This window comes from Vitis vinifera, chromosome 10 (assembly GCF_030704535.1).
Source record: "Vitis vinifera cultivar Pinot Noir 40024 chromosome 10, ASM3070453v1".
Classification (NCBI taxonomy): domain Eukaryota; kingdom Viridiplantae; phylum Streptophyta; class Magnoliopsida; order Vitales; family Vitaceae; genus Vitis; species Vitis vinifera.
Genome location: NC_081814.1, coordinates 12,778,301 through 12,790,000, shown reverse-complemented (window position 1 = coordinate 12,790,000; position 11,700 = coordinate 12,778,301). Strand labels below are relative to the sequence as shown.

The 11,700-nt window shown below is 37.7% G+C and overlaps 1 pseudogene; it reads right to left on the bottom strand.

The window, feature by feature from the left end:
* The window catches only part of LOC100254981 (ABC transporter C family member 12-like), a 132,640-nt pseudogene that overhangs the window by 14,941 nt on the left and 105,999 nt on the right, over nt 1-11,700 (bottom strand).

The following is an 11,700-nucleotide window of genomic DNA, read 5'->3' as shown; positions in this document are numbered from 1 at the left end:
ATTGAGGAATATTTTTCTGGTTTTCAAACTCTTTGGATTGATTATTCCGACATTGTTTATGCTAATGTTCCCGCTGCAGCTCTCTCTGCTGTCCAGGCAATGCATGCAACCAGCAAGCGAGATCAATTCTTGATGAAGCTACGACCCGACTTTGAAATTGCACAGTCTAATCTGATGAATCGTCATCCTGTACCATCTTTGGATGCCTGCTCGAGTGAACTTCTGCGTGAGGAGCAACGTATCGTAACTCAAGCTACTATGGAACATCGGGCTAATGTTAGTGCACCTGTTTTTGTGGCTTATGCAGCACAAGGGCGGAATAAGGGTCGAGACATGCGTGTTGTCTAGTGCTTTAGTTGTAAAGATTTTGGTCACATTGTTCGGGATTGTCCTAAGAAGTTCTGTAACTACTGCAAGAAATAAGGTCATATCATCTCTGCTTGTCCCATTCGACCTGAAAGGAAGCAGGGTACTGCTTATCATGCCTCTATCGGTGCCTCTTGTTCTGCTGCATTGCTTGCTGCCTCGTCAGTTGTTCCTATTCCTGCATTGCCTGAACATACTCACTCCTGAAATGGTACAACAAATGATCATTTCTGCTTTTTCTGCTTTTGGGCTCTCAAGTAATCATACGGTTTCTTCTAAGCCATGGTATTTTGACTCTAGAGCTTCTAACCATATGACGAATACTATTCTTTCTCTTTCCAATGTCAGAAATTATGATGGAAATCTGAAAATTAACACCGCTGATGGCAGTTCTTTGCCTATCAGTGCTGTTTGTGATCTTTCTTCTTCCTTAACTGATGTTTTTGTGTCTCCTGACCTCTCCACAAATCTTATTTTTGTTGGTCAATTGGTTGATAATAATTGTAATGTCAATTTCTCCCGTTCTGGTTGTGTTGTGCAGGATCAAGTGTCTGGGAAGATGATCGCGAAGGGGCCTAAAGTGGGACAACTCTTTCCTCTTCATGTTTCTTTTTCTACTATTGTTCCTAGTTTTCCTTTACTTTCCTTTGCATGTAATGTTGTTGGTTCTGGACATAAGATGTGGCATAGATGTTTTGGCCACCTAAACTCTGATGTACTTCGTACTTTTTTTAATGCTGTATTATTGGGAAATAAAGCATGTTCTTCTCTCGATCTTTCTTTCGATTGTACGTCATACAAACTTGGAAAAAGTAAAGTTCTACCTTTTCCTCATTCCGCATCTCGTGCCTCACAATGTTTTGATATTATACATAGTGATGTTTGGGGGATTGCACCTATTGTTTCTCATGCACATTACAAGTACTTTGTTACTTTCATTGATGAATTTAGTCGCTTTACTTGAGTTTACTTCCTCTGGGCTAAGGCTGAAGTTTTTTCAGTCTTTAAACGCTTTCTTGCACTTATTGAGACTCCATTCTCTGCCAGCATCAAGGTCTTGCGCTTTGATTCTGGCGGAGAATACATGTCTAATGAGTTTCAGGACTTTCTTCAAAGCAAAGGGATCATCTCTCAGCATTCTCGTCCTTTGACACCACAACAAAACGATGTTGCTGAGAGGAAAAATCGCCACCTTCTTGATGTGGTAAGAACTCTTTTACTTGACTCATCGGTTCCTCCTCGTTTTTGGTGTGAAGCACTTACTACTGCAGTTCATTTGATCAATCACTTACCCTCTCCTATGTTAAATCATGTTTCTCCTTTCTCTAAGTTATTTGGCCATTCGCCTTTATATTCTGATCTTCGTACATTTGGTTGTGTTTGTTTTGTGCATCTACCTACTCATGAACAACATAAACTCATTGATCAGTTTGTTAAGTATGCTTATCTTGGTTATGTTATCCCTCACAAGGGTTATGTTTGTTATGATCCCCATGCTCGTCGTATACGAGTTTCCCGGAATGTGATTTTCTTTGAAAATCAATATTTCTTTCCATCTCATGTTGAGCTGCCATCTACATCTGTATCTCTTCTGCCTAGTTTTTCTGAATCCCCAACAATTGTGGAAAGGTTCAAACCTGGTTTTGTGTATGAAAGACGTAGTCGAAGTCCAGTTCCACTTCCTTTGTGCCCCCTTCCGATCTTGACCCGACGCTTGATCCTAATCCTGCTCCTGCTTCCACCACTTTTCGTCGGTCTACTCGTCTTTCTCGACCCCCTGATTGGTATGGATTCTTCTCTCCTGTCTCTCTTATTGCTACTTTATCCACTATTTCTATTCCCTCTTGCTACAAACAGGCCATGGAACATGAGTGTTGGCAAAATGCAATGCAAGCAGAACTTCAAGCACTTGAGGAGAATCATACTTGGGATATTGTTCCTTGTCTTCCTATAGTCAAACCTATTGGGAGTAAATGGGTTTTCTCTGTAAAACTTCGTTCTGATGGCTCTTTGGACTGGTACAAAGCTCGCCTCGTAGCTCTAGGTAACAAGCAGGAATATGGGGTTGATTATGAGGAGACATTTGCTCCTGTTGCCAAAATGACCACGATTTGAACCATCTTAGCTATTGCCGCTTCACAGTCATGACAACTACATCAGATGGATGCAAAAAATGCTTTTCTTCATGGTGATCTCCAGGAAGAGATTTACATGAAGCTTCCCTCTGGTATGACTAATTCTTCTCCTTATGATGTTTGTAAGCTAAAACGTTCTTTGTATGGGCTCAAGCAAGCGCCCCGGGCTTGGTTTGAGAAGTTTCGCAGTACAATTCTTTCCTTCAGTTTTACCCAAAGTCAATATGATTCTTCCCTCTTCTTCCACATGTCTACGTTGGGTATAATCCTTTTCTTGGTTTATGTGGATGATATTATCATTACCGGCATCGACTGTGGTTTGATTACTAAGCTTCAGCGGATGTTACATACAACTTTCCATATGAAAGATCTTGGACAACTCACATACTTCTTAGGATTGGAAGTTCATCATCGGGCTAGTGGTATTTTCATGAACCAACATAAGTATATTCAAGATCTTATCACTTTGGCTGGTTTGGAGGACACTTCTTCTGTTGATACTCCTATGGAGGTAAATGTCGAATACAGGAAAGATGAAGAGGACCTTCTGGATGATCCTACTCTCTATGGGCGCCTAGTTGGGAGTCTTATCTACTTGACCACTACTCGACCTGATATCTCCTATGTTGTTCATTAGGTCAATCAATTTATGACTTCTCTTCGACATCTCCATCTTGCTGTAGTTTGACGCATCATCCACTATCTTCAAGGTTCACCTACTCATGGGTTATTCTTTCCTACTAGCTCCTCTCTTCAACTTGTTGCGTATAGTGATGCTGATTGGGCTGGGTGTCCAGATACACGTCTATCTACTATGGGTTGGTGTATGTTTTTAGGTGATGCCTTAATTTCTTGGAGATGTAAGAAACAAGATCGTGTTTCTAAATCCTCTACCGAGGCCGAGTATCGTGCCATGTCTACTGCTTGTTCTGAAATTGTATGGCTACGCGGTCTTCTTGAGGAGCTTGGGTTTCCTCAGACTACTTCTACACCTCTTCATGCTGATAACACTAGTGCTATTCAGATTGCCACCAATCCCCTTTTTCATGAACGTACCAAGCACATTGAGGTTGATTGTCATTCTATTCGAGACACCTTGGAAAGTTGGGTGATATCTCTTCCTCACATCTCTTCTGATCTCCAAGTGGCTAATATCTTCACCAAAGCTTTGACTCGACAGCGACATCAATTTCTTGTTGGCAAATTGTTGTTGGTTGACTTACCAGCATCAATTTGAAGGGGGATGTTAATGTTACCATATACAATTTGAGAATCATATTTGCTGTACATATAGGAAAAGATTGACAGATTGGCTTACCATGTATTTGTTAATGTTACCATATACAATTTAGGAATCAGTTAGACTCCGTGTATAGGATATATATCTGTATATAGATGGATACAGAGAAGAATAAAAAAACTGATCAGAGTTCTTGGTTTCTTTGGAGTTTTTTTGTGTATTTTGACATGTCTAACCTTATAGTAGAGGGGGATCTGCCATTGCCATCTCTTAGGTGTCAAATGAAGAGAGAGGTCTTTGAAAGTATGATGGATGGTTGCATCAAGTCCTTGACAGTAAAGAATTTTGAAGCATTCTTTCAATTGGATTCATCTCTCAACCAATCAAATGGACATATTTTCAATCAAAGGGTGGGCCTCCCGATTACAGACTTGTGAAGAGGAATTTCACCTCCTTGAGCAATAGTCCTAGTCAATGCCTTGGAGTTCTTTGTATTGAGGTCTTTTGGAAGTTACTGCTTCCAGTCGTTAAACCTATGCTTTACTTTCTGCAGTTATGTCTTCTTTTTTGTCTTTTTTTTTTAATGAGAAGGGTAATAATCCTTCTTTTGTATGTCTGTGCAATTTCATGAAATGGATTGTCCGTTTCTAACAAGCAAAAGATGATCAACCTTTTGGATTTGGAAAATTGCTTTCCATCAAACATATGTTACAATTTCAACAGAATTAACATGGGCTTAAAAAATATCACATACATTATGGTAACCATATTCGGCTTGGAGTGGAATGCAATAGAAATAGAAATGGTGAAAAGAAATATTAGAATACCTGTTGAGCAACATGTGCATCTAGAGCACTTAAAGGATCATCAAATATGTATATATCTGACTTGGAATATACTGCCCTAGCCATGGAAACTCTTTGCTTTTGCCCACCACTAATATTCACCCCTCTTTCACCAATTTCTGTAAGATCATGACCTTGAGAAAAAAAAGGGATAAATAAGACATTAGGTAAAAAACCTATCAACACAATGAAAATTACATCCTAATGAGAATTAACTGGAATGTATAATTTTGTGAATACACTTAACAGGTAGTAAGTCAAGGTCATGTTGTAATGCAGTTACAGCAATAGCCTTCCAATACCGTGCAGGTTCAAAATTAGATCCAAATAATATGTTTTCACGTACCTGTAAGGACAAACTTTGAAGGTCAGCGATGTGCAATTGGTAAAAAATGGATGAGATTCACTATAAGATCCACTAATGTTCCAAAATATGGCCAGTATCTAGCTAAGCTATGCAACAGAACCAAAGAATACAAGCATCCAGCAACTCACAGTGGCATTGAAAATCCATGAAACTTCAGGAACATAAGCAACAGCCCCTCTAATAACAACACTTGCATCTGCTGCAGGAGGCAGCTCCCCAAGCATTGCTGATATAAGTGATGTCTTTCCTTCTCCAGTACGACCAACAACTGCAACTAAGCTGCCAACTGGTATATCCAAATTGATATTTGATAAAGTGGGTTTTTTTGCCTGGGAAAAAAAAAAAAACTGAACATTAGGACTGCTTTCTTACACAAAAAATACATTAGAAAGTCAACATGATAGCTCATCCTTCCTTGTAGCTTTGATTTATTGAAGTTGAATATGTGTATTATTGTATTTTGAATATCTGTACAAGTGTTTACTTTAGTAGCAGATGTACTGAGTAGGATGCTTTTGAGAGCAGAAGAGAGAAATATGTTGGAGGGTTTTAGGGTGGGTAGAAACAGAACTAGGGTATCTCATTTGCAATTTGCCGATGATACCATCTTCTTTTCTAACACAAGGGAGGAAGATTTGCAGACTCTCAAGAGTCTTTTGTTAGCGTTTGGGCATATTTCTGGGCTTAAGGTCAACCTTGACAAGAGTAATATTTATGGTATCAATTTGGATCAAGCTCATCTTTCAAGTTTGGCTGAGACGCTTGACTGCAAGGCTTCTGCCTGGCCTATACTCAATTTGGGTCTTCCTTTGGGTGGGAACCCCAGGGCAGGTGGATTTTGGGATCCAGTGATTGAGAGAATTTCAAGAAGATTAGATGGATGGCAAAAGACATACTTATCATTCAGGGAGAGGATAAATCTTATCTAATCTTGCCTTACCCATATGCCCTGTTACTTTCTTTATTTATTTAAGTTACCCGTTTCAGTCGCTGCAAAAATCGAGAGGTTGCAAAGGGATTTTTTATGGTCAGGGATTGGGGAAGGCAAAAAAGATCATTTAGTGAGGTGGGATGTTGTGTGTAAACCGAAGGAAATAGGGGGTTTGGGTTTTGGGAATATTTCTCTGAGGAATTTCGCTCTTTTAAGGAAATGGCTGTGGAGGTACTCTAGAGAGGGTTCAGCTCTATGGCATCAGGTCATACTAAGCATTTATGGTTCACACTCCAATGGTTGGGATGCTAACACTTTAGTCAGATGGTCACATCGCTGTCCTTGGAAGGCTATTACACAAGTCTTTCAGGAGTTTTCCTCATTTACTCGGTTTGTGGTAGGAAATGGGAAAAGAATTCGGTTCTAGGAAGATTTGTGGTGGGGGGACCAACCTTTGGGAACCCAATATCCAAGACTATTTAGAGTAGTCTTGGACAAAAACATATCTATTTCTTCAGTTATCGGTCCTACTCATCCTTTCTCTTGGAATTTAATTTTCCGTCGTAACCTGACAGATTCTGAGATAGAGGACTTAGAAGACCTCATGCGGTCTCTCGATGGATTGCATTTATCTTCTTCGGCTCCAGATGCCAGATTTTGGCCATTATCTTCTTCAGGGCTTTTTTCAGTTAAATCCTTCTTTCTAGCATTATCTCAATTTTTTGGATCTCCTCAGGTTTTCCCTTCTAAGTTCGTTTGGAATTCTCAAGTTCCTTTCAAAGTGAAGTCCTTTGTCTGGTTAGTGGCACACAAGAAGGTGAATACTAATGACATGCTACAAGTGAGAAGACCCTACAAAGCCCTTAGTCCTGATATTTGTATTCTGTGCATGAAGCATGGGGAATCAGCAGATCATATTTTCTTCATTGCTCCTTGACGATTGAGTTGTGGCACAGGTTATTTCAGTTAGCTAAGATGGATTGGGTCCCCCCGAGGAGCATCTTTGACATGATGTCCATCAAATTTAATGGTTTTGGTTCTTCTAAGAGGGGGATAGCCTTGTGGCAAGCTGCAAGTATCGCTCTTATTCGGGTTGTGTGGGGGGAAAGAAATGCAAAGATTTTTTAGGATAAAACAAGGAATTTAGAGAATCTTTGGGACTCTATTGTTTTCCTTACTTCTCTTTGGGCTTTTTGTCCCAAGGTTTTTATGGGGACTCCCCTTAATGTGATACAACTTGATTGGATAGCGGTGTGTACTCCATAAGGAATGGTCCTTTTAGAGTGTTCGCTTGTTTTTCAGTGTAATTTACTGTAGTTTAGCTTTCTTTGGTGGGAGGATTCCTCATCCTTCTCTTTGTACTTCTTTTTATCTATCAATAAATCTTTGTCTTGTTTCCAATAATAAAAAAAAAAAATATTTGTACAAGTGTATAGGTGTCTATACACAATAGAAAAAGGAAAAAACTAACTTTCCAAATATTTGTCCTAAAATTACGGAATCAAGGAATCTGACTTACATGGGAAAATAGGCAAAAAAGAGTAATTTCCTGAATTTGAAAATCAACTAACTATCAATCTTTGACTTCTCTATTCTATAGGGATTCTTACTTGATCCATCAACACTTCCCTTAAACTGGTGAATAAATATTGTCTATTCCCAACTTGCTTGTGATCATCTGGAATGCTTGACTTGGAAGTCCTTTAGTCAAGAAATTTGCTAGTTGTCCTTCCATTGAAACATAGGGAGTACAAATCAAGTTATTTTTCAACTTCTCTTTGATGAAATGTCTATCAACTTCCACATGCTTTCTACGATCATGTTGGATAGGATAGTGTGCAACATTAATAGCTTACTTGTTGTCACAATACAACTTAATTGTTTCTTCCCATTTAACGTTAGGATCATTAAGAATAATCTTCAACCAAAGAAGCTCACATATTGCACCCATGTATGGGGGAATTTGGTTACTTGGCAAAATAAAAAACAATTTGTTATAGCTCGAAGTAGTGCAAAAGCAGAACTTAGAGTTATGACATATGGAATTTGTGAAGGAATGTGGTTAAAGAGACTCTTAAATGAGCTGAGCATTCCAGTAGAATATTCTATGAAGATGTTTTGTAATAATCAAGCTACCATAAATATCGCTAAGAACTCGGTTCATCATGATTGGACAAAGCATGTGGAAATAAATTGTCATTTCATTAAGGAGAAAATAGAAAAAGGGACGATTTCATTGGTTTACACTCCAACAATTTTCCAAACAACAGACGTTTTTTCCAAGACACTTTCTAGAAGTAACTTTGAAGACTTGAGATCCAAGCTGAAAACAACATTTACAACCCAACTTGAGGGGGAGTGTGGAAATCTAGAAGGTATAGCCATGCATATAGTTGTACCGCACAACTGTACTGCATATAGTTTACTATTTTAATTTTATTTTTTGATTTTATGAGAGACTTTCTCCTAAAATCAAGGATTAGATTTCTTTTTCTAAGACAGATGACCTCAGCCATTCATGTATAAATATCAACATTTTCAGAACCGGACTGGTCATTGAACCGGAAAAGTTACTGGTTCACGGTTCATTGGTCGGACCAGCGGTCGAACCGGTGACGTAATAAATATATATTTTATTCTTTTACATATAATTTAAAATTAATAAATTCTATCTAAATTAGTAAAGAAATTAGTTAACCTACCAAATTAATTGAACCCCAAAAAGAAAAATATCAAACTAGAAAGACAATTTTTTATTTGAAAAAGAAACTACATTGCATGAATAATGACAATTTTTTTTTTCTTTTTTCGTTTCTTTCCATTTCCCTTTCTTTTCTCTGAAACGTCGGGGAGTGGGGGGGTACTAGCCGGTCAGGGTGGTTTCCAGGCTTCCAGAGGCAGGGAGGGGTTTCCAACGCCATGGCAAGGAATTGGAAAGATTGGAAGAGGCGACGACAGGGAGGGTTGTCGTCTTGTAACGGCCACCGACGGGAGTTGATTGGGTGTTGCGGGCCGCGACGTGTCTGCGGAGGGCAGCAGGGCAGTAGCTGCTGCAGGGGGAGGAGAGAGGGTTTGGACTGTGGAGGTTGCAGGCTAAGGACTCCAAAACGGCGTCGTTTTGATGTTGTTTTTTTTTTAAAAAAAAAATCAATTGAACCGACCGTTTCGCAGGGAACCGATTTGTTCATTCGGTTCACAGCCGGTTCAAACGGTCCGACCGGTTCGGTCCGGTTTTTAAAACATTGATAAATATTGATGTAAGAATTAGTTTGAATGTAAATAGAAAAAAAAAGTATTTTTTTCTCCCTTAAGTTTCTTCAAGTTTAATTGGATATTTTTCTTATTAGTGGTTTATTTTTTATAATACCTTTTTGGAATTTTGACGTAATTTAATTTATGGATTTTTTTTTTGTGAAAAAACTTCTTCTAGTTAAAAGTTTTTGTTAGCTTAATTACTACTTCAAACAAGCTTTATGATTAGCTTGTTGTTGTTACTTCAACTTGTTAGATCACTCTCATGTTAAGCCTTTAGGTAGGGTTAGCAATTTGTGTTGATAGGTCATGGTCTTGTCGTGTCAAAGTTTAGACATCTACTTAATAGGTTAACCTAAGGGAAAAAATGGTGACCAGCTATTGTAGCTAAAGTACTATAATCTATTTTAATCTTGTTGGTTTTGAGACATGGAATATATGTAGAGAAGTGATGCAAACAATTTGTCATATGGTCAATAGTGCTTGAGTCAATGACCTAAGAACTTCAGAAACAATTGTTTGAGGCATTAAAAGCATGAGAATCAAAATACTTACCTGAACATGCCAAAGAGCACAAAGAATTTAGGTTTTCTAGTGATAAGAGGAGATTTCTAAGTTGTTGAATTTCCTCTTTATTGAATCCTCCACTTTTAAAATTATTTGTTGTATTCTCTTAGTGGGCTTCTTCAAAATGAGAAACTTATGCTTGTCCTCCCTGCCATCCATTTTGTGCTCCTCAGTTGTCATTATTTTGGTTAGATAGATATTTTTCATAAAGCTTCCAAAAATTCTCTTTGGTGTGCCTTGGCTTTTTATAGATGTTGCACCATAAACCATTTATAAATAGTTTATTTGAGTGCTTCTATTTTCCTAAATTTTATAGTAAATCCGTTGCTATTAGTTTGTGACCCTTGATTCATAACAAGCACTCCATTGTTTGATTTGGCTATAAGTATTGAACCTTTGATAGAGAGATTATCAAGAATTACTAACTGACATCCTTCTTTAACCCTTATTATTGAGAAAACTTCACTTAAGGATGACAAGACCTTTTTCTCTAGGACCTAAATATGAACTTGGTCATATTCCACATGAATACTAGTTAAGAACTCAAAGATTCTCTCTTTCTACATATTTTTGTGATAACATAGAAAAATTTTCACTACACTTTTCGATAGGAAACAATAATGAATTGTATTGAAATAGAAATTAAGAAATACAAAAGAAGGATGAGAAATAATCCCACAAATGAAAGCTAAACATATTGAATGCCAAAAGCAACAAGCTATTTAGTAATTACAAAAAACATCTCCATACTAACTCACACCCTTAGAGCTACACAGTGCTAGCCAATCTAATTGAACCACATTAAGGGGAATGTCCTTAAAAGTTGTGGTGCAAAAAGCCCAAAAAGAAGCGAGGAAGTGAATAATATCCCATAGAACCTCTGAATTCCTTGCATTGTCCTCAAATATCCTAACATTTCTTTCCCACCACATAACCCAAATTAAAGCAATACAAGCGGTTTGCTACAATACTAGGCCTCTCTTGGATCTTCCCAATCCCTTATAATTAATGGTCATCATGTCAAAAATGCTCATCCGGGGGACCCAATCCATTTTGGTTATTTGAACTAATTTATGCAACAACCCCATTGTCAAAGGACAATGTAAGAAGAGATGATTTGTTGATTCTCCATGCTCCATATACAACTTACAGATGTCAGGACTGAGAGCTTTGTAAGGCCTTCTCAACTGTAGCAAGTCGTTGTTATTTACTTTCTCGTGTGCCACTAATTAGACAAAGGACTTAACCTTAAAAAGGACTTGAGATTTCCAAACAAAATTAATAGGGAAAGTTGGAGATGAATTAGAAATATGGGACAAGACTAGAAAGAAACACTTGACTATAAATAACCTTGAAAAAGATAAAGACCATGTTCTCACATCTGGAACAAATGGGGTCAAGTGCAAACAAGAAAGAGAAGACATGAGACCTTCTAATTTTTCCATCTCAGAATCAGAAATGTTATGATAGAAATTAAAGTTCCAAGAGAAGGGATGAGTAAACCCAAGAATTGAAGAGATGGGAAGATTTTTAACTGTCACTATTTTGAAAAGTCCTAGAAATTGGGAGCCCAAAGGTTAGTCCCCCCACTATAACTCTTCCCAAAAATGGATCCTCTCTCCATCTCCTACCACAAATCGAGTGTTCTTGGTAAAATTTTTACTACACTTCATTTTGAAATTTTGGTAATGGTCTAACTATAGCCACAGTCCCTTTATTGTTTTATAATATTCTATGATAGACATGGTATCTTGTTTGGTAGTCATGATTTTTGTTTCAATGTCATATATTTAGGCAACATCTTAGACCTTGAAATACATTTGTTATATAGGAATGAAAAAAATAAGGTAATCATCAACCTTTGACTTTTGTATTTGATAGGGATTCTTAACTAATTTGTTAACATTTATCATTGATAAAATGTTTATTTCCAATTTGAAAGGAAAAAGTGGTCAACATGATTAGTAACAACCTTGAGCATTTAAGCATTGGTAGAA